Below are 18,511 nucleotides of genomic sequence, written 5' to 3' on the forward strand. Positions count from 1 at the left end.
CAGCTCTCCCCAATCTTCCCCCCGTCCCCAAGCCCAGCTCTCCTCAATCTTCCCCTTTTCCCCAAGCCCAGCTCTCCCCAATCTTCCCCTTTTCCCCAAGCCCAGCTCTCCCCAATCTTCCCCCCGTCCCCAAGCCCAGCTCTCCCCAATCTTCCCCTTTTCCCCAAGCCCAGCTCTCCCCAATCTTCCCCTTTTCCCCAAGCCCAGCTCTCCCCAATCTTCCCCTTTTCCCCAAGCCCAGCTCTCCCCAATCTTCCCCTTTTCCCCAAGCCCAGCTCTCCCCAATCTTCCCCTTTTCCCCAAGCCCAGCTCTCCTCAATCTTCCCCCCGTCCCCAAGCCCAGCTCTCCTCAATCTTCCCCTTTTCCCCAAGCCCAGCTCTCCCCAATCTTCCCCTTATCCCCAAGCCCAGCTCTCCCCAATCTTCCCCCCGTCCCCAAGCCCAGCTCTCCTCAATCTTCCCCTTATCCCCAAGCCCAGCTCTCCCCAATCTTCCTCCCGTCCCCAAGCCCAGCTCTCCCCAATCTTCCCCTTATCCCCAAGCCCAGCTCTCCCCAATCTTCCCCTTTTCCCCAAGCCCAGCTCTCCCCAATCTTCCCCTTATCCCCAAGCCCAGCTCTCCTCAATCTTCCCCCCGTCCCCAAGCCCAGCTCTCCCCAATCTTCCCCTTATCCCCAAGCCCAGCTCTCCCCAATCTTCCCCTTTTCCCCAAGCCCAGCTCTCCCCAATCTTCCCCTTTTCCCCAAGCCCAGCTCTCCCCAATCTTCCCCTTTTCCCCAAGCCCAGCTCTCCCCAATCTTCCCCCCGTCCCCAAGCCCAGCTCTCCCCAATCTTCCCCTTTTCCCCAAGCCCAGCTCTCCCCAATCTTCCCCTTTTCCCCAAGCCCAGCTCTCCCCAATCTTCCCCTTTTCCCCAAGCCCAGCTCTCCTCAATCTTCCCCCCGTCCCCAAGCCCAGCTCTCCTCAATCTTCCCCTTTTCCCCAAGCCCAGCTCTCCCCAATCTTCCCCTTATCCCCAAGCCCAGCTCTCCCCAATCTTCCCCCCGTCCCCAAGCCCAGCTCTCCTCAATCTTCCCCTTATCCCCAAGCCCAGCTCTCCCCAATCTTCCTCCCGTCCCCAAGCCCAGCTCTCCCCAATCTTCCCCTTATCCCCAAGCCCAGCTCTCCCCAATCTTCCCCTTTTCCCCAAGCCCAGCTCTCCCCAATCTTCCCCTTATCCCCAAGCCCAGCTCTCCTCAATCTTCCCCCCGTCCCCAAGCCCAGCTCTCCCCAATCTTCCCCTTATCCCCAAGCCCAGCTCTCCCCAATCTTCCCCTTTTCCCCAAGCCCAGCTCTCCCCAATCTTCCCCTTATCCCCAAGCCCAGCTCTCCTCAATCTTCCCCCCGTCCCCAAGCCCAGCTCTCCCCAATCTTCCCCTTATCCCCAAGCCCAGCTCTCCCCAATCTTCCCCTTTTCCCCAAGCCCAGCTCTCCCCAATCTTCCCCTTATCCCCAAGCCCAGCTCTCCTCAATCTTCCCCCCGTCCCCAAGTCCAGCTCTCCCCAATCTTCCCCTTATCCCCAAGCCCAGCTCTCCCCAATCTTCCCCTTTTCCCCAAGCCCAGCTCTCCCCAATCTTCCCCTTATCCCCAAGCCCAGCTCTCCTCAATCTTCCCCCCGTCCCCAAGCCCAGCTCTCCCCAATCTTCCCCTTATCCCCAAGCCCAGCTCTCCCCAATCTTCCCCTTTTCCCCAAGCCCAGCTCTCCCCAATCTTCCCCTTATCCCCAAGCCCAGCTCTCCTCAATCTTCCCCCCGTCCCCAAGCCCAGCTCTCCCCAATCTTCCCCCCGTCCCCAAGCCCAGCTCTCCTCAATCTTCCCCTTATCCCCAAGCCCAGCTCTCCTCAATCTTCCCCCCGTCCCCAAGCCCAGCTCTCCCCAATCTTCCCCTTATCCCCAAGCCCAGCTCTCCCCCAATCTTCCCCCCGTCCCCAAGCCCAGCTCTCCCCAATCTTCCCCTTATCCCCAAGCCCAGCTCTCCCCAATCTTCCCCTTATCCCCAAGCCCAGCTCTCCCCAATCTCCCCCCCCCCCGTCCCCAAGCCCAGCTCTCCCCAATCTTCCCCTTTTCCCCAAGCCCAGCTCTCCCCAATCTTCCCCTTATCCCCAAGCCCAGCTCTCCCCAATCTTCCCCTTATCCCCAAGCCCAGCTCTCCCCAATCTTCCCCTTATCCCCAAGCCCAGCTCTCCCCCAATCTTCCCCCCGTCCCCAAGCCCAGCTCTCCTCAATCTTCCCCTTATCCCCAAGCCCAGCTCTCCCCAATCTTCCCCTTATCCCCAAGCCCAGCTCTCCTCAATCTTCCCCCCGTCCCCAAGCCCAGCTCTCCCCAATCTTCCCCTTATCCCCAAGCCCAGCTCTCCCCAATCTTCCCCTTTTCCCCAAGCCCAGCTCTCCCCAATCTTCCCCTTATCCCCAAGCCCAGCTCTCCTCAATCTTCCCCCCGTCCCCAAGCCCAGCTCTCCCCAATCTTCCCCCCGTCCCCAAGCCCAGCTCTCCTCAATCTTCCCCTTATCCCCAAGCCCAGCTCTCCTCAATCTTCCCCCCGTCCCCAAGCCCAGCTCTCCCCAATCTTCCCCTTATCCCCAAGCCCAGCTCTCCCCCAATCTTCCCCCCGTCCCCAAGCCCAGCTCTCCCCAATCTTCCCCCCGTCCCCAAGCCCAGCTCTCCCCAATCTTCCCCCCCGTCCCCAAGCCCAGCTCTCCCCAATCTTCCCCCCCCCGTCCCCAAGCCCAGCTCTCCCCAATCTTCCCCCCGTCCCCAAGCCCAGCTCTCCTCAATCTTCCCCTTATCCCCAAGCCCAGCTCTCCCCAATCTTCCCCCCGTCCCCAAGCCCAGCTCTCCTCAATCTTCCCCTTATCCCCAAGCCCAGCTCTCCCCAATCTTCCCCCCGTCCCCAAGCCCAGCTCTCCTCAATCTTCCCCTTATCCCCAAGCCCAGCTCTCCCCAATCTTCCCCCCGTCCCCAAGCCCAGCTCTCCTCAATCTTCCCCTTATCCCCAAGCCCAGCTCTCCCCAATCTTCCCCCCGTCCCCAAGCCCAGCTCTCTTCAATCTTCCCCTTATCCCCAAGCCCAGCTCTCCTCAATCTTCCCCTTATCCCCAAGCCCAGCTCTCCCCAATCTTCCCCCCGTCCCCAAGCCCAGCTCTCCCCAATCTTCCTCCCGTCCCCAAGCCCAGCTCTCCTCAATCTTCCCCTTATCCCCAAGCCCAGCTCTCCCCAATCTTCCCCTTATCCCCAAGCCCAGCTCTCCCCAATCTTCCCCCCCGTTCCCAAGCCCAGCTCTCCCCAATCTTCCTCCCGTCCCCAAGCCCAGCTCTCCCCAATCTTCCCCCCGTCCCCAAGCCCAGCTCTCCTCAATCTTCCCCTTATCCCCAAGCCCAGCTCTCCCCAATCTTCCCCTTATCCCCAAGCCCAGCTCTCCCCAATCTTCCCCTTATCCCCAAGCCCAGCTCTCCCCAATCTTCCCCCCGTCCCCAAGCCCAGCTCTCCTCAATCTTCCCCTTATCCCCAAGCCCAGCTCTCCCCAATCTTCCCCCCGTCCCCAAGCCCAGCTCTCCCCAATCTTCCTCCCGTCCCCAAGCCCAGCTCTCCTCAATATTCCCCTTATCCCCAAGCCCAGCTCTCCCCAATCTTCCCCTTATCCCCAAGCCCAGCTCTCCCCAATCTTCCCCCCCGTTCCCAAGCCCAGCTCTCCCCAATCTTCCTCCCGTCCCCAAGCCCAGCTCTCCCCAATCTTCCCCCCGTCCCCAAGCCCAGCTCTCCTCAATCTTCCCCTTATCCCCAAGCCCAGCTCTCCCCAATCTTCCCCCCGTCCCCAAGCCCAGCTCTCCTCAATCTTCCCCTTATCCCCAAGCCCAGCTCTCCCCAATCTTCCCCTTATCCCCAAGCCCAGCTCTTCCCAATCTTCCCCCCCGTTCCCAAGCCCAGCTCTCCCCAATCTTCCTCCCGTCCCCAAGCCCAGCTCTCCCCAATCTTCCCCCCCGTCCCCAAGCCCAGCTCTCCCCAATCTTCCCCTTATCCCCAAGCCCAGCTCTCCCCAATCTTCCCCCCGTCCCCAAGCCCAGCTCTCCTCAATCTTCCCCTTATCCCCAAGCCCAGCTCTCCCCAATCTTCCCCTTATCCCCAAGCCCAGCTCTCCCCAATCTTCCCCCCCGTCCCCAAGCCCAGCTCTCCCCAATCTTCCTCCCGTCCCCAAGCCCAGCTCTCCCCAATCTTCCCCCCGTCCCCAAGCCCAGCTCTCCCCAATCTTCCCCCCGTCCCCAAGCCCAGCTCTCCTCAATCTTCCCCTTATCCCCAAGCCCAGCTCTCCCCAATCTTCCCCTTATCCCCAAGCCCAGCTCTCCCCAATCTTCCCCCCCGTCCCCAAGCCCAGCTCTCCCCAATCTTCCCCTTATCCCCAAGCCCAGCTCTCCCCAATCTTCCCCTTTTCCCCAAGCCCAGCTCTCCCCAATCTTCCCCCCCGTCCCCAAGCCCAGCTCTCCCCAATCTTCCCCCCGTCCCCAAGCCCAGCTCTCCCCCAATCTTCCCCCGTCCCCAAGCCCAGCTCTCCCCCAATCTTCCCCCCGTCCCCAAGCCCAGCTGTCCCCAATCTTCCCCCCGTCCCCAAGCCCAGCTCTCCCCAATCTTCCCCCCCGTCCCCAAGCCCAGCTCTCCCCAATCTTCCCCCCCCCCGTCCCCAAGCCCAGCTCTCCCCAAACTTCCCCCCGTCCCCAAGCCCAGCTCTCCCCAAACTTCCCCCCCGTCCCCAAGCCCAGCTCTCCCCAATCTTCCCCCCGTCCCCAAGCCCAGCTCTCCCCAATCTTCCCCCCGTCCCCAAGCCCAGCTCTCCCCAATCTTCCCCCCGTCCCCAAGCCCAGCTCTCCCCAATCTTCCCCCCCGTCCCCAAGCCCAGCTCTCCCCAATCTTCCCCCCCCGTCCCCAAGCCCAGCTCTCCCCAATCTTCCCCCCCGTCCCCAAGCCCAGCTCTCCCCCAATCTTCCCCTTATCCCCAAGACCAGCTCTCCCCAATCTTCCTCCCGTCCCCAAGCCCAGCTCTCCCCCAATCTTCCCCTTATCCCCAAGCCCAGCTCTCCCCAATCTTCCCCCCGTCCCCAAGCCCAGCTCTCCCCAATCTTCCCCTTATCCCCAAGCCCAGCTCTCCCCAATCTTCCCCTTATCCCCAAGCCCAGCTCTCCTCAATCTTCCCCCCGTCCCCAAGCCCAGCTCTCCCCAATCTTCCCCCCCGTCCCCAAGTCCAGCTCTCCCCAATCTTCCCCCCCGTCCCCAAGCCCAGCTCTCCCCAATCTTCCCCTTATCCCCAAGCCCAGCTCTCCCCAATCTTCCCCTTATCCCCAAGCCCAGCTCTCCCCAATCATCCCCTTATCCCCAAGCCCAGCTCTCCCCAATCTTCCCCTTATCCCCAACCCCAGCTCTCCCCAATCTACCCCCCGTCCCCAAACCCAGCTCTCCTCAATCTTCCCCCCGTCCCCAAGCCCAGCTCTCCTCAATCTTCCCCCCGTCCCCAAGCCCAGCTCTCCTCAATCTTCCCCTTATCCCCAAGCCCAGCTCTCCCCAATCTTCCCCCCGTCCCCAAGCCCAGCTCTCCCCAATCTTCCCCTTATCCACAAGCCCACCTCTCCCCAATCTTCCCCCCGTCCCCAAGCCCACCTCTCCCCCAATCCTCCCCCCGTCCCCAAGCCCAGCTCTCCCCAATCTTCCCCCCCGTCCCCAAGCCCAGCTCTCCTCAATCTTACCCTTATTCCCAAGCCCAGCTCTCCCCAATCTTCCCCTTATTCCCAAGCCCAGCTCTCCCCAATCTTCCCAGCCCCGTCCCCAAGCCCAGCTGTCCCCAATCTTCCCAGCCCCGTCCCCAAGCCCAGCTCTCCCCAATCTTCCCAGTCCCGTCCCCAAGCCCAGCTCTCCCCAATCTTCCCAGCCCCGTCCCCAAGCCCAGCTCTCCCCAATCTTCCCGTCCCCAAGCCCAGCTCTCCCCAATCTTCCCGTCCCCAAGCCCAGCTCTCCCCAATCTTCCCGTCCCCAAGCCCAGCTCTCCCCAATCTTCCCCCCGTCCCCAAACCCAGCTCTCCTCAATCTTCCCCCCGTCCCCAAGCCCAGCTCTCCCCAATCTTCCCCTTATCCCCAAGCCCACCTCTCCCCAATCTTCCCCTTATCCCCAAGCCCACCTCTCCCCAATCTTCCCCTTATCCCCAAGCCCACCTCTCCCCAATCTTCCCCTTATCCCCAAGCCCACCTCTCCCCAATCTTCCCCCCGTCCCCAAGCCCACCTCTCCCCAATCTTCCCCCCGTCCCCAAGCCCACCTCTCCCCAATCTTCCCCCCGTCCCCAAGCCCACCTCTCCCCAATCTTCCCCCCGTCCCCAAGCCCACCTCTCCCCAATCTTCCCCCCGTCCCCAAGCCCACCTCTCCCCAATCTTCCCCCCGTCCCCAAGCCCACCTCTCCCCCATTCTTCCCCCCGTCCCCAAGCCAAGCTCTCCCCAATCTTCCCCTTATCCCCAAGACCCGCTCTCCCCAATCTACCCCATCTCCCACCATCTCTCAGTGAAAACTACCCCATCTCCAACCTTCTCTCAGTGAAAACTACCCACATCTCCAACCATCTCTCAGTGAAAACTACCCTCCATCTCCAACCATCTCTGTGAAAATTACCCCCATCTCCAACCTTCTCTGTGAAAACTACCCCCATCTCCAACCATCTCTCAGTGAAAACTACCCCCATCTCCAGCCTTCTCTCAGTGAAAACTATCCCCCATCTCCAACCATCTTTCAGTGAAAACTACCCCCATCTCCAACCTTCTCTCAGTGAAAACTATCCCCCATCTCCAACCTTCTCTCAGTGAAAACTCCCCCCATCTCCAACCTTCTCAGTGAAAACTAACCCCCCCCACCCCCCATCTCCAACCTTCTCTCAGTGAAAACTATCCCCCATCTCCAACCTTCTCTCAGTGAAAACTCCCCCCATCTCCAACCTTCTCAGTGAAAACTAACCGCCCCCCCATCTCCAACCTTCTCTCAGTGAAAACTATCCCCATCACCAACCTTCTCTCAGTGAAAACTATCCCCATCTCCAACCATCTTTCATTGAAAACTACCCCCATCTCCAACCATCTTTCATTGAAAACTACCCCCATCTCCAACCATCTCTCAGTGAAAACTACCCCCCATCTCCAACCTTCTTTCAGTGAAAACTACCCCCATCTCCAACCACCTCTCAGTGAAAACTACCCCCATCTCCAACCATCTTTCATTGAAAACTACCCCCATCTACAACCTTCTCTCAGTGAAAACTATCCCCCATCTCCAACCATCTCTCAGTGAAAACTATCCCCATCTCCAACCTTCTCTCAGTGAAAACTATCCCCCATCTCCAACCATCTCTCAGTGAAAACTACCCCCCATCTCCAACCATCTCTCATTGAAAACTACCCCATCTCCAACCATCTCTCAGTGAAAACTATCCCCTTCTCCAACCTTCTCTGTGAAAACTACCCCCCATCTCCAACCATCTTTCATTGAAAACTACCCCCATCTCCAACCCTCTTTCAGTGAAAACTACCCCCATCTCCAACCATCTCTCAGTGAAAACTACCCCCATCTCCAACCATCTCTCAGTGAAAACTACCCCCATCTCCAACCTTCTCTCAGTGAAAACTATCCCCATCTCCAACCTTCTCTCAGTGAAAACTACCCCCATCTCCAACCATCTTTCAGTGAAAACTACCCCCATCTCCAACCTTCTCTCAGTGAAAACTACCCCATCACCAACCTTCTCTCAGTGAAAACTACCCCCATCTCCAACTATCTCTCAGTGAAAACTACCCCATCACCAACCTTCTCTCAGTAAAAACTACCCCCCATCTCCATCCTTCTCTCAGTAAAAACTACCCCCATCTCCAACCATCTTTCAGTGAAAACTACCCCCATCTCCATCCTTCTCTCAGTGAAAACTACCCCCCATCTCCATCCTTCTCTCAGTGAAAACTACCCCCCATCTCCATCCTTCTCAATGAAAACTACCCCCATCTCCATCCTTCTCTCAGTGAAAACTACCCCCCATCTCCATCCTTCTCACAGTGAAAACTACCCCCATCTCCATCCTTCTCTCAGTGAAAACTACCCCCCATCTCCATCCTTCTCTCAGTGAAAACTACCCCCATCTCCAACCATCTTTCAGTGAAAACTACCATCTCCATCCTTCTCTCAGTAAAAACTACCCCCATCTCCAACCTTCTCTCAGTGAAAACTATCCCCCATCTCCAACCATCTCTCAGTGAAAACTACCCCCCATCTCCAACCATCTTTCATTGAAAACTACCCCATCTCCAACCATCTCTCAGTGAAAACTATCCCCTTCTCCAACCTTCTCTGTGAAAACTACCCCCCATCTCCAACCATCTTTCATTGAAAACTACCCCCATCTCCAACCCTCTTTCAGTGAAAACTACCCCCATCTCCAACCATCTCTCAGTGAAAACTACCCCCATCTCCAACCATCTCTCAGTGAAAACTACCCCCATCTCCAACCTTCTCTCAGTGAAAACTATCCCCATCTCCAACCTTCTCTCAGTGAAAACTACCCCCATCTCCAACCATCTTTCAGTGAAAACTACCCCCATCTCCAACCTTCTCTCAGTGAAAACTACCCCATCACCAACCTTCTCTCAGTGAAAACTACCCCCATCTCCAACTATCTCTCAGTGAAAACTACCCCATCACCAACCTTCTCTCAGTAAAAACTACCCCCCATCTCCATCCTTCTCTCAGTAAAAACTACCCCCATCTCCAACCATCTTTCAGTGAAAACTACCCCCATCTCCATCCTTCTCTCAGTGAAAACTACCCCCATCTCCATCCTTCTCTCAGTGAAAACTACCCCCCATCTCCATCCTTCTCAATGAAAACTACCCCCATCTCCATCCTTCTCTCAGTGAAAACTACCCCCCATCTCCATCCTTCTCACAGTGAAAACTACCCCCATCTCCATCCTTCTCTCAGTGAAAACTACCCCCCATCTCCCACCATCTCTCAGTGAAAACTACCCCATCTCCAACCTTCTCTCAGTGAAAACTACCCACATCTCCAACCATCTCTCAGTGAAAACTACCCTCCATCTCCAACCATCTCTGTGAAAATTACCCCCATCTCCAACCTTCTCTGTGAAAACTACCCCCATCTCCAACCATCTCTCAGTGAAAACTACCCCCATCTCCAGCCTTCTCTCAGTGAAAACTATCCCCCATCTCCAACCATCTTTCAGTGAAAACTACCCCCATCTCCAACCTTCTCTCAGTGAAAACTATCCCCCATCTCCAACCTTCTCTCAGTGAAAACTCCCCCCATCTCCAACCTTCTCAGTGAAAACTAACCCCCCCCACCCCCCATCTCCAACCTTCTCTCAGTGAAAACTATCCCCCATCTCCAACCTTCTCTCAGTGAAAACTCCCCCCATCTCCAACCTTCTCAGTGAAAACTAACCGCCCCCCCATCTCCAACCTTCTCTCAGTGAAAACTATCCCCATCACCAACCTTCTCTCAGTGAAAACTATCCCCATCTCCAACCATCTTTCATTGAAAACTACCCCCATCTCCAACCATCTTTCATTGAAAACTACCCCCATCTCCAACCATCTCTCAGTGAAAACTACCCCCCATCTCCAACCTTCTTTCAGTGAAAACTACCCCCATCTCCAACCACCTCTCAGTGAAAACTACCCCCATCTCCAACCATCTTTCATTGAAAACTACCCCCATCTACAACCTTCTCTCAGTGAAAACTATCCCCCATCTCCAACCATCTCTCAGTGAAAACTATCCCCATCTCCAACCTTCTCTCAGTGAAAACTATCCCCCATCTCCAACCATCTCTCAGTGAAAACTACCCCCCATCTCCAACCATCTTTCATTGAAAACTACCCCATCTCCAACCATCTCTCAGTGAAAACTATCCCCTTCTCCAACCTTCTCTGTGAAAACTACCCCCCATCTCCAACCATCTTTCATTGAAAACTACCCCCATCTCCAACCCTCTTTCAGTGAAAACTACCCCCATCTCCAACCATCTCTCAGTGAAAACTACCCCCATCTCCAACCATCTCTCAGTGAAAACTACCCCCATCTCCAACCTTCTCTCAGTGAAAACTATCCCCATCTCCAACCTTCTCTCAGTGAAAACTACCCCCATCTCCAACCATCTTTCAGTGAAAACTACCCCCATCTCCAACCTTCTCTCAGTGAAAACTACCCCATCACCAACCTTCTCTCAGTGAAAACTACCCCCATCTCCAACTATCTCTCAGTGAAAACTACCCCATCACCAACCTTCTCTCAGTAAAAACTACCCCCCATCTCCATCCTTCTCTCAGTAAAAACTACCCCCATCTCCAACCATCTTTCAGTGAAAACTACCCCCATCTCCATCCTTCTCTCAGTGAAAACTACCCCCATCTCCATCCTTCTCTCAGTGAAAACTACCCCCCATCTCCATCCTTCTCAATGAAAACTACCCCCATCTCCATCCTTCTCTCAGTGAAAACTACCCCCCATCTCCATCCTTCTCACAGTGAAAACTACCCCCATCTCCATCCTTCTCTCAGTGAAAACTACCCCCCATCTCCATCCTTCTCTCAGTGAAAACTACCCCCATCTCCAACCATCTTTCAGTGAAAACTACCATCTCCATCCTTCTCTCAGTAAAAACTACCCCCATCTCCAACCTTCTCTCAGTGAAAACTACCCCCATCTCCATCCTTCTCTCAGTAAAAACTACCCCCATCTCCAACCTTCTCTCAGTGAAAACTACCCCCATCTCCATCCTTCTCAGTGAAAACTACCCCCATCTCCAACCTTCTCTGTGAAAACTACCCCCCCCCCATCTCCAACCTTCTCTCAGTGAAAACTACCCCCCCGCTACCCCCCCCCCCCATCTCCAACCTTCTCAGTGAAAACTACCCCCATCTCCAACCTTCTCTCAGTGAAAACTACCCCCATCTCCAACCTTCTCTGTGAAAACTACCCCCCCCCCCCCATCTCCAACCTTCTTTCAGTGAAATCTACCCCCCATCTCCAACCTTCTCAGAGAAAACTACCCCCCATCTCCAACCTTCTCAGTGAAAACTACCCCCCATCTCCAACCATCTTTCAGTGAAAACTACCCCCATCTCCAACCATCTCTCAGTGAGTACTACTGCACTCTCCACACAGTCCTGACATTTGAACTGTTTCTCACTCCACAGGTGCTGCTGGACCAGCTGAGGATTTCCAGCATTCACATTACTTTGTTTTTGTATTATTGCTAATTTGTAGAATACCCTCTGACACCTCTCCGTGTCTCTGTCTCTCTATCTCTCCTTTCTACTTGAAATCTACCTCTTTGTGCAAGCCTTTGGCCAACTGTTCTCATATCTCCCTATGTGGCTCGGTGTTGGATTCTGTTTAACGCTCCTGTGAAACCCCTGCGGATGTTTTACTCTGTTAAGGACACTATATAAATACAAATTGTTATGAATTACTTGCCTTTGATCAACATCTGGGCAGCTTTTGAGTTTTAAATCCCGAGTAGAAGGAACTGGATTGAGACTCCTCCTGAAAGGGCTGTGTGTAGCAGGAGTCTGGAATCTGCAAAGTGTTCTGTGGACTCCTGTCGTTCGATGACATGTTAAACCAAGATTCCATCTATTCCACTGGTTGAACTGATGTCTCATGGCATCCAATAGTTTAACTGGTCGTTTATCTCCACACTGCTTGTGGGATCTTGCTGTGTGCAAAATTGCTGCCATACTCAGCAACAGTACCCGCACTGCATTGTAGATGGTGTGTGTGGAAGGACTTGAGTTGCAAGATATTTTAATAAACCCAAGTCTTTCTAAATACAGTTTAAGGCATAAGACAGCAGTAAAATGTAAATCTATTGTCATCTTTTTAAAAACATGGAACAGTAATGTTAACAAAAAATACTCTTTTACAAAAGTTATACAAAATGGGAACCATTGAACAGACAAGTATAGCTACATTTTACAAATTTCATGACAACACATTCTTAAACCGCACACATACAATCTGCTTGATCCATGGCCGAGTGACTTCAGATATTCTTACTTTCCCTTAACTCCGAGGGAATTGCAAAGTGGATGAGACTGTAAACGTGGCACAGGTGCCCATGAGGAAGACAGCATTCCCAATCTCCGGCTCTCACTAAAACCTCAACACTTTGCAGCCCGGGAGGAGCAAGTGAGGTCCAAGGATGAGATGGAGTTTGGATCTTGGGATGTGCTCCTTGAGCCTAGCTTCAGTCTGTGGGGCTGGTGAAAGAGGCTAAAAGCCGGGGCCCAGAGCCACAACCCTACCCAAGATGAAAATCCCCCTGGTGTTAAAGGTGTCAGCAGATGAACTATATAGCTCCCAGCGCCTACCATTCACCAGGACATCAGTAAAGACACAGTGACTAATGATGAGCTGAGTTGCAGTGTTAGTGAGAAAGTACCACAATCGATTCTTGCAACCAGCAACCCTGCCAAAAAGGTCCACGGTCCTGTAGTCCTCCTGTCCAGCGTTCGATGTTGCCAAGGTCATCAACAGAAAGGTATTTACAAAGAACCCTCAGGACAGCTATTGGCAGAATCAGCAGGTGTTCTTGGCAGCTTTTTATTTATGTAGAAAGGTTCGAGGTGAAGAGAAGTTGAATCGAGCTCAGCTCAGCTTCCATTCGCTTAGCTTCTTGGTTGTGGTAATCAGCCTGGTGCTCCGTCGCCCCATCGAGCATAGCCCCTCCTGTCTTTCAGCCTGCTCATCAGAAACCGTGATATCTACGCACTATATTCCAGATCATAAACCAAACAGGTTAACACGTCGATAGAATTGCAGCATCCAAGGTGCAAGATTAACCACAAACGGCTATAAGGAAAGTACGAGACCAGATCACATGGTTAGAAAGTGTTTGGTTAGTCAACTGTCTACTTGTTTAAAACCAAAACCTCACCATCCCTCCTACACACCTCCATGGCTTCCAAGGCAGGACACAACTGCCGTACCATCCTGTGTCCTCCCTTTCTCTTCTGTAGGTGCTGGGGGGTGGAGAGTCTTCACTGGGTTGGAGAGTTCACAAAGACCCTCCATCCACCTCACCCAGGCAGCCAATACTGGGTGAGTCAAGATATCAACTTTCGGAAAGGCTATTTGACGACAGGGGCATTGTGTCAAAGCCTAACCCTACAGTGTGTGTGTGTGTTTCTCTCTCATGTACACTTTCCATTAAGGCCAGGAACACAGACTGCATTAATGCAGAGGCACTGAAAAATTTGAGAGAGAGCTGTGAAACCTTTAGTAACATTCTGTACCCCTTGATGACCTACAATGGTTAAAGTTCAGAGTTGATTCCCCTTGCTGACAACACACTTCAACCTTCGAAATTTAAAGGGCGCTCCTGTTTGGATAATTACTGGGGTGATGTGTGTGCATTCTGAAAGGAGGCAGTCACTACAGGTGGAGACAGAGGCAGATAGATAGAGAGCGAGGGAGACCCACAGGGGGAGAGAGAGCACTGAACCCAACAGGATCACTGCCCTGTATGTTCCAACATACTCAGAGTCTGAAGCACAGAGGTGGGACTCTGCCGAGAACACATTAGGTGCAACAGCAGCCTGGGGTTTCGTAGCATGGTCCCCCGGAGCCGGATGCAGCATGGCCCCTGGGGGAGGGGACACCAGACCCCCCCCCCCCCCCCACCCGGTGGGACACAGAAAGCTCCAGTGGGCAAAGGCAACAAGCAAGCAATCTGCTTTGATCTGAGGAAGAGGTACATGGACAAAGATCAGCCAGGGCTCCCGTTTGCTTTACATCACTGTCTAGTCTTCCTCACTCAGAAGTGTGTGTTCACGTGGGTGGGTGAGCAGAGTCTGTCAGGATGGTGCTCAGCTACAATGCCCTGACATTCACTGTCTGAGCTAACACATGGAGAATAGTCACTCAGCTTGGGTCCTGATGGCCAGGACAGGACAGGTGACCCACATCCAGACCTACTGTCTGGCAGACAGGAAGAGCTGGGATCTCCATTGTTTGCTCACAGCTTTCTACTGATTGAATGAAGCAGGGATAAAACAGCCAGCATGCCACTTTCTAAAGGATTGTGAAAATGAGATCAGGGTAAATAACATGGCCATTGTGGGGATAACAGAAGACAGCGAGAGAGGGAGAGAGAGAGAAAGACAGCGAGAAAGGAAGAGGGAGAGAAAGACAGCGAGAGAGGGAGAGAGAGAGAGAAAGACAGCGAGAGAGGAAGAGAGAGAGAGACAGCGAGAGAGGAACAGAGAGAAAGACAGCGAGAGGGGAAGAGGGAGAGAAACACAGCGAGAGAGGAAGAGAGAGAGAAAGACAGCGAGAGAAGAGAGAGAGAGAGAGAAAGACAGCGAGAGAGGAAGAGAGAAAGAGAGAAAGACAGCGAGAGAGAGAGGGAGAGAAAGAGAATGACAGCGAGAGAGGGAGAGAAAGAGAATGACAGTGAGAGAGGGAGAGAGAGAGAAAGACAGCGAGCGAGGGAGCGAGAGAGACAGCGAGAGGGGAATGGAGAGAAAGACAGTGAGAGGGGAAGAGGGAGAGAGAGAGACAGCGAGAGAGGAAGAGGGAGAGGGAGAGAGAAAGACAGCGAGAGAGGGAGAGAGAAAGACAGGGAGAGAGGAAGAGAGAGAGAAAGACAGCGAGAGAGGAAGAGAGAGAGGAAGAGAGAGAGGAAGAGAGAGAGAAAGAGAGAGAGAAAGACAGCGAGAGAGGAACAGAGAGAGAAAGACAGCGAGAAAGGAACAGAGAGAAAGACAGCGAGAAAGGAAGAGGGAGAGAAAGACAGCGAGAGAGGGAGAGAGAGAGAAAGACAGCGAGAGAGGAAGAGAGAGAGAGACAGCGAGAGAGGAACAGAGAGAGAGAAAGACAGCGAGAGAGGGAGAGAGAGAGAAAGACAGCGAGAGAGGGAGAGAGAAAGACAGGGAGAGAGAGAGAGAGACAGCGAGAGAGGAAGAGAGAGAGAAAGACAGCGAGAGAGGAACAGAGAGAGAAAGACAGCGAGAAAGGAACAGAGAGAGAAAGACAGCGAGAAAGGAAGAGGGAGAGAAAGACAGCGAGAGAGGGAGAGAGAGAGAGAGAGAAAGGCAACGAGAGAGGAAGAGAGAAAGACAGTTTGCGCTGGATTGCTGACTTGGGTTGTATTAGAGTGCTATAGTGGACGTTTGGTGACTGAGGAAGTTCGGTGAGGAGGGAGCGAGGAGCTCCTTTCATTTCCTGCCTGTCCTCAGAGTGAGGGGAGCCGAGAGCTTCCAAAGAGCACAGCTGACTGGTGAGTAAGTCCTGGTGGGTATTTTTCAAAGTGGATTGAATTGTAAGTCATCGTTTTAGCAAGACTTAATTATTTTTTAATTATAATCTTCTATAGTTTTAAATTTCAAGGGTTTAGTCATGGCAGGAGAGCTTGAAGCCGTGGTTTGCTCCTCTTGCTGCATGTGGGAATCCGGGAACATTTCCAGTCCCTGGGACCAGCATGTGTGCAGGAAGTGTGTCCAGCTGCAGCTCCTGGAAGCTCGGGTTTTAGAGCTGGAACGGCGGCTGGAAACGCTGTGGAGCATCCGTGAGTCTGAGAGCATTGTGGACAGCATGTACAGAGAGATGGTCACACCGCAGCTGAAAGGACTTGAGGAAGGAAGGGAATGGGTGACCACCAGGCAGTCCAAGAGAATCAGGCAGGTAGTTCAGGAGTCCCCTGGGGTCCCGCTTGTAAATCAGTATTCCATTTTGGAGGCTGATGAGGCTGGTTCCTCCAGGGAGTGCAGACAGAGCCAAGCTTCTGGCACCACAAGCAGCCTGTCTGCACAGGAAGGGGGAAAGAGAGGAAGAGCAATAGTAATAGGCAATTCTATAGTCAGGGGAACAGACAGGCACTACTGTGGCCGTCAACGTGAATCCAGGATGGTGTGTTGCCTCCCTGGTGCCAGGGTCTGGGATGTCACTGAATGGCTGCAGGGCATCCTGATGGGGGAGGGTGAGAAGGCAGAGGTCATGGTACATGTTGGTACCAATGACAGAGGTAGAAAGAGGGATGAGGTCTTGCATCGAGAATTCAGGGAGTTGGGCAGTAGACTAAAACGCAGGACCTCTCGGGTTGTAATCTCTGGATTACTCCCAGTGCCACGTGCTAGCGAGTATAGAAATAGGAGAATAGCACAGATGAATGCGTGGCTTAAGAGTTGGTGCAGGAGGGAGGGTTTTAGTTTCCTGGACCACTGGGACCATTTCTGGGGAAGGCGGGACCTGTACAAGCGGGACGGTTTACATCTGAACCAGAGGGGGACTAACATCCTTGCTGGCGGGTTTGCTAGTGCTGTTGGGAAGAGTTTAAACTAATTTGGCAGGGGGAGGGGATGCAGACTCCTAGCAGAATAGGGACACAGCTAAGCACTGGAAAGCGAACAAGTCAGAGGGAATACAGCGGAAGTTACAAGGGAGTAAGACCAGGATGGATGGCCTCTACTTTAATGCCAGGAGTATTACAGGTAAAACGGATGAGTTAAGGGCAATGATTGACACGTGGAATTGTGATATAGTAGCCATCACGGAGACATGGTTGAGGGAGGGGCAGGATTGGCAGCTCAATATCCCGGGATATAGAATCTTCAGCAAGACAGAGGAGGGGGTAAAAGAGGAGGGGGCATTGCAATATTAGTTAAGGAGTCAGTTACTGCAGTAAGGAGAGATGATATCTTGGAGAGGGCATCAAATGAAGCTTTATGGGTAGAGTTTAGGAATAAAAAAGGGACAGCCACATTGCTAGGTGTTTATTATAGACCCCCAGATAGTCAGCAGGAAATTGAGGAGAAATATGTGTGCAATTTGCAGAGGTGTGTAAAAATAATAGGGTCATTATATTAGGTGATTTCAACTTTCCCAACATTAATTGGGATAGTCATCGTGTTAAGGGCTTAGATGGAGTGGAGTTCTTAAAATGTATACAGGAGAATTTTTTAGCTCAATATGTAGAGGATCCAACAAGGGAGGGTGCAGTGCTGGACCTAATTCTGGGGAATGAAGCCGGACAGGTGGTTGATGTGTTGGTGGGGGTACATTTTGGTGATAGCGACCACAACATGGTACAATTTAAGCTTGTTATGGAGAAAGAAATAGACAAGTTGCAAAAAAAGGTTTTGGATTGGGGGAGAGCGAATTTTAGTAAAATAAGGCAGGATCTGGCCAAGGTAGACTGGAAAGAGTTACTTGTTGGGAAATCTACAGAAGAGCAGTGGGGGGCATTCAAAAAGGAAATGGGGAGGGTACAGGCCCAACATGTTCCCTCTGGGGTAATAGGTGGGAGCAACAAGCCCAGAGAACCATGGATGACCAGAAACATTCAGGGTACGATGAGAAGGAAAAGAGAGGCTTTTAGCAAATACAAGGAGAGCAAATCAACGGAAGCATTAGTGAAATACAGAAAGTGTAGGGTGGAGCTTAAGAAAGCAATTAGGAGAGCAAAGAGGGGATATGAGAAAGCTATGGCTGGTAAAAGTAGGGAAAATCCCAAGATATTCTATAAGTATATCAATGGGAAGAGGATAACCAGGGAAAGAGTAGGACCCATTAGGGATCAAGGGGGAAATTTGTGGGTGGAGCCAGAGGACATTGGTAGGGTGTTGAATAAATACTTCACTCTGTCTTCACCCAAGAGAAAGAGGATGTAGATATGGAAATGAGAGAGAGAGACTGTGAGGTTCTTGAGCAAATTGTCATAGGGAGTGACAAGGTATTGGAGATCTTGGAAGGCTTAAAAGTGGACAAGTCTCCAGGTCCGGATGATTTGTGTCCCAGGATGCTGTGGGAGACGAGGGTGGAGATTGCAGGGGCTCTGACCCTAATTTTTAAATTCCTCTCTGGCCACGGGGGAGGTGCCAGAGGACTGGAGAACAGCTAATGTGGTCCCACGATTTAAGAAAGGTTGTAGAGATAAGCCAGGGAACTACAGACCAGTGAGTCTCATGTCAGTGGTAGGGAAACTATTGGAGAAAATTCTGAAGGAGAGAATCTATCACCACTTGGAGAGGCAAAATTTGATTAGGAATAGTCAGCATGGCTTTGTCAGAGGGAGGTCATGCCTAACAAATTGGATTGAATTTTTTGAGCTTGTGACCAGGTGTGTAGATAAGGGTAGTGCAGTTGATGTAGTTTACATGGATTTCAGCAAAGCCTTTGACAAGGTCCCACATGGGAGACTTATCAAGAAAGCAAATGCACATGGGATACAAGGTAACTTGATAAGGTGGATTCAAAATTGGCTTAGCTGTATAGACAGAGAGTGATGACAGACGGCTGTTTTTGTGACTGGAAGCCAGTGTCCAGTGGCGTACCACAGGGATCTGTGCTGGGTCCCCTATTGTTTGTCATTTATATAAACGACATAGATGACTATGTGGGGGGTAGGATCAGTAAGTTCGCGGATGACACAAAGATTGGCCGAG

The 18,511-nt window shown here is 52.9% G+C and overlaps 1 protein-coding gene across 2 annotated transcripts in view; it reads right to left on the reverse strand.

Annotated features, from left to right (window-relative positions):
- Positions 1–11,947: 11,947 nt before the first annotated feature.
- LOC137356811 (CREB-regulated transcription coactivator 2-like) overlaps positions 11,948–18,511 on the reverse strand; it is a 174,773-nt gene continuing 168,209 nt past the window's right edge. Inside the window, exon 17 of one of the 2 annotated variants that reach the window (XR_010971111.1) lies at positions 11,948–12,839. The gene's annotated coding sequence lies outside the window, so the exon portion shown is untranslated. Of the gene's footprint in view, positions 12,921–18,511 lie in introns of both variants that reach the window. The other variant, XR_010971110.1, reaches the window with a different exon arrangement.

This window comes from Heterodontus francisci, chromosome 46 (assembly GCF_036365525.1).
Source record: "Heterodontus francisci isolate sHetFra1 chromosome 46, sHetFra1.hap1, whole genome shotgun sequence".
Classification (NCBI taxonomy): domain Eukaryota; kingdom Metazoa; phylum Chordata; class Chondrichthyes; order Heterodontiformes; family Heterodontidae; genus Heterodontus; species Heterodontus francisci.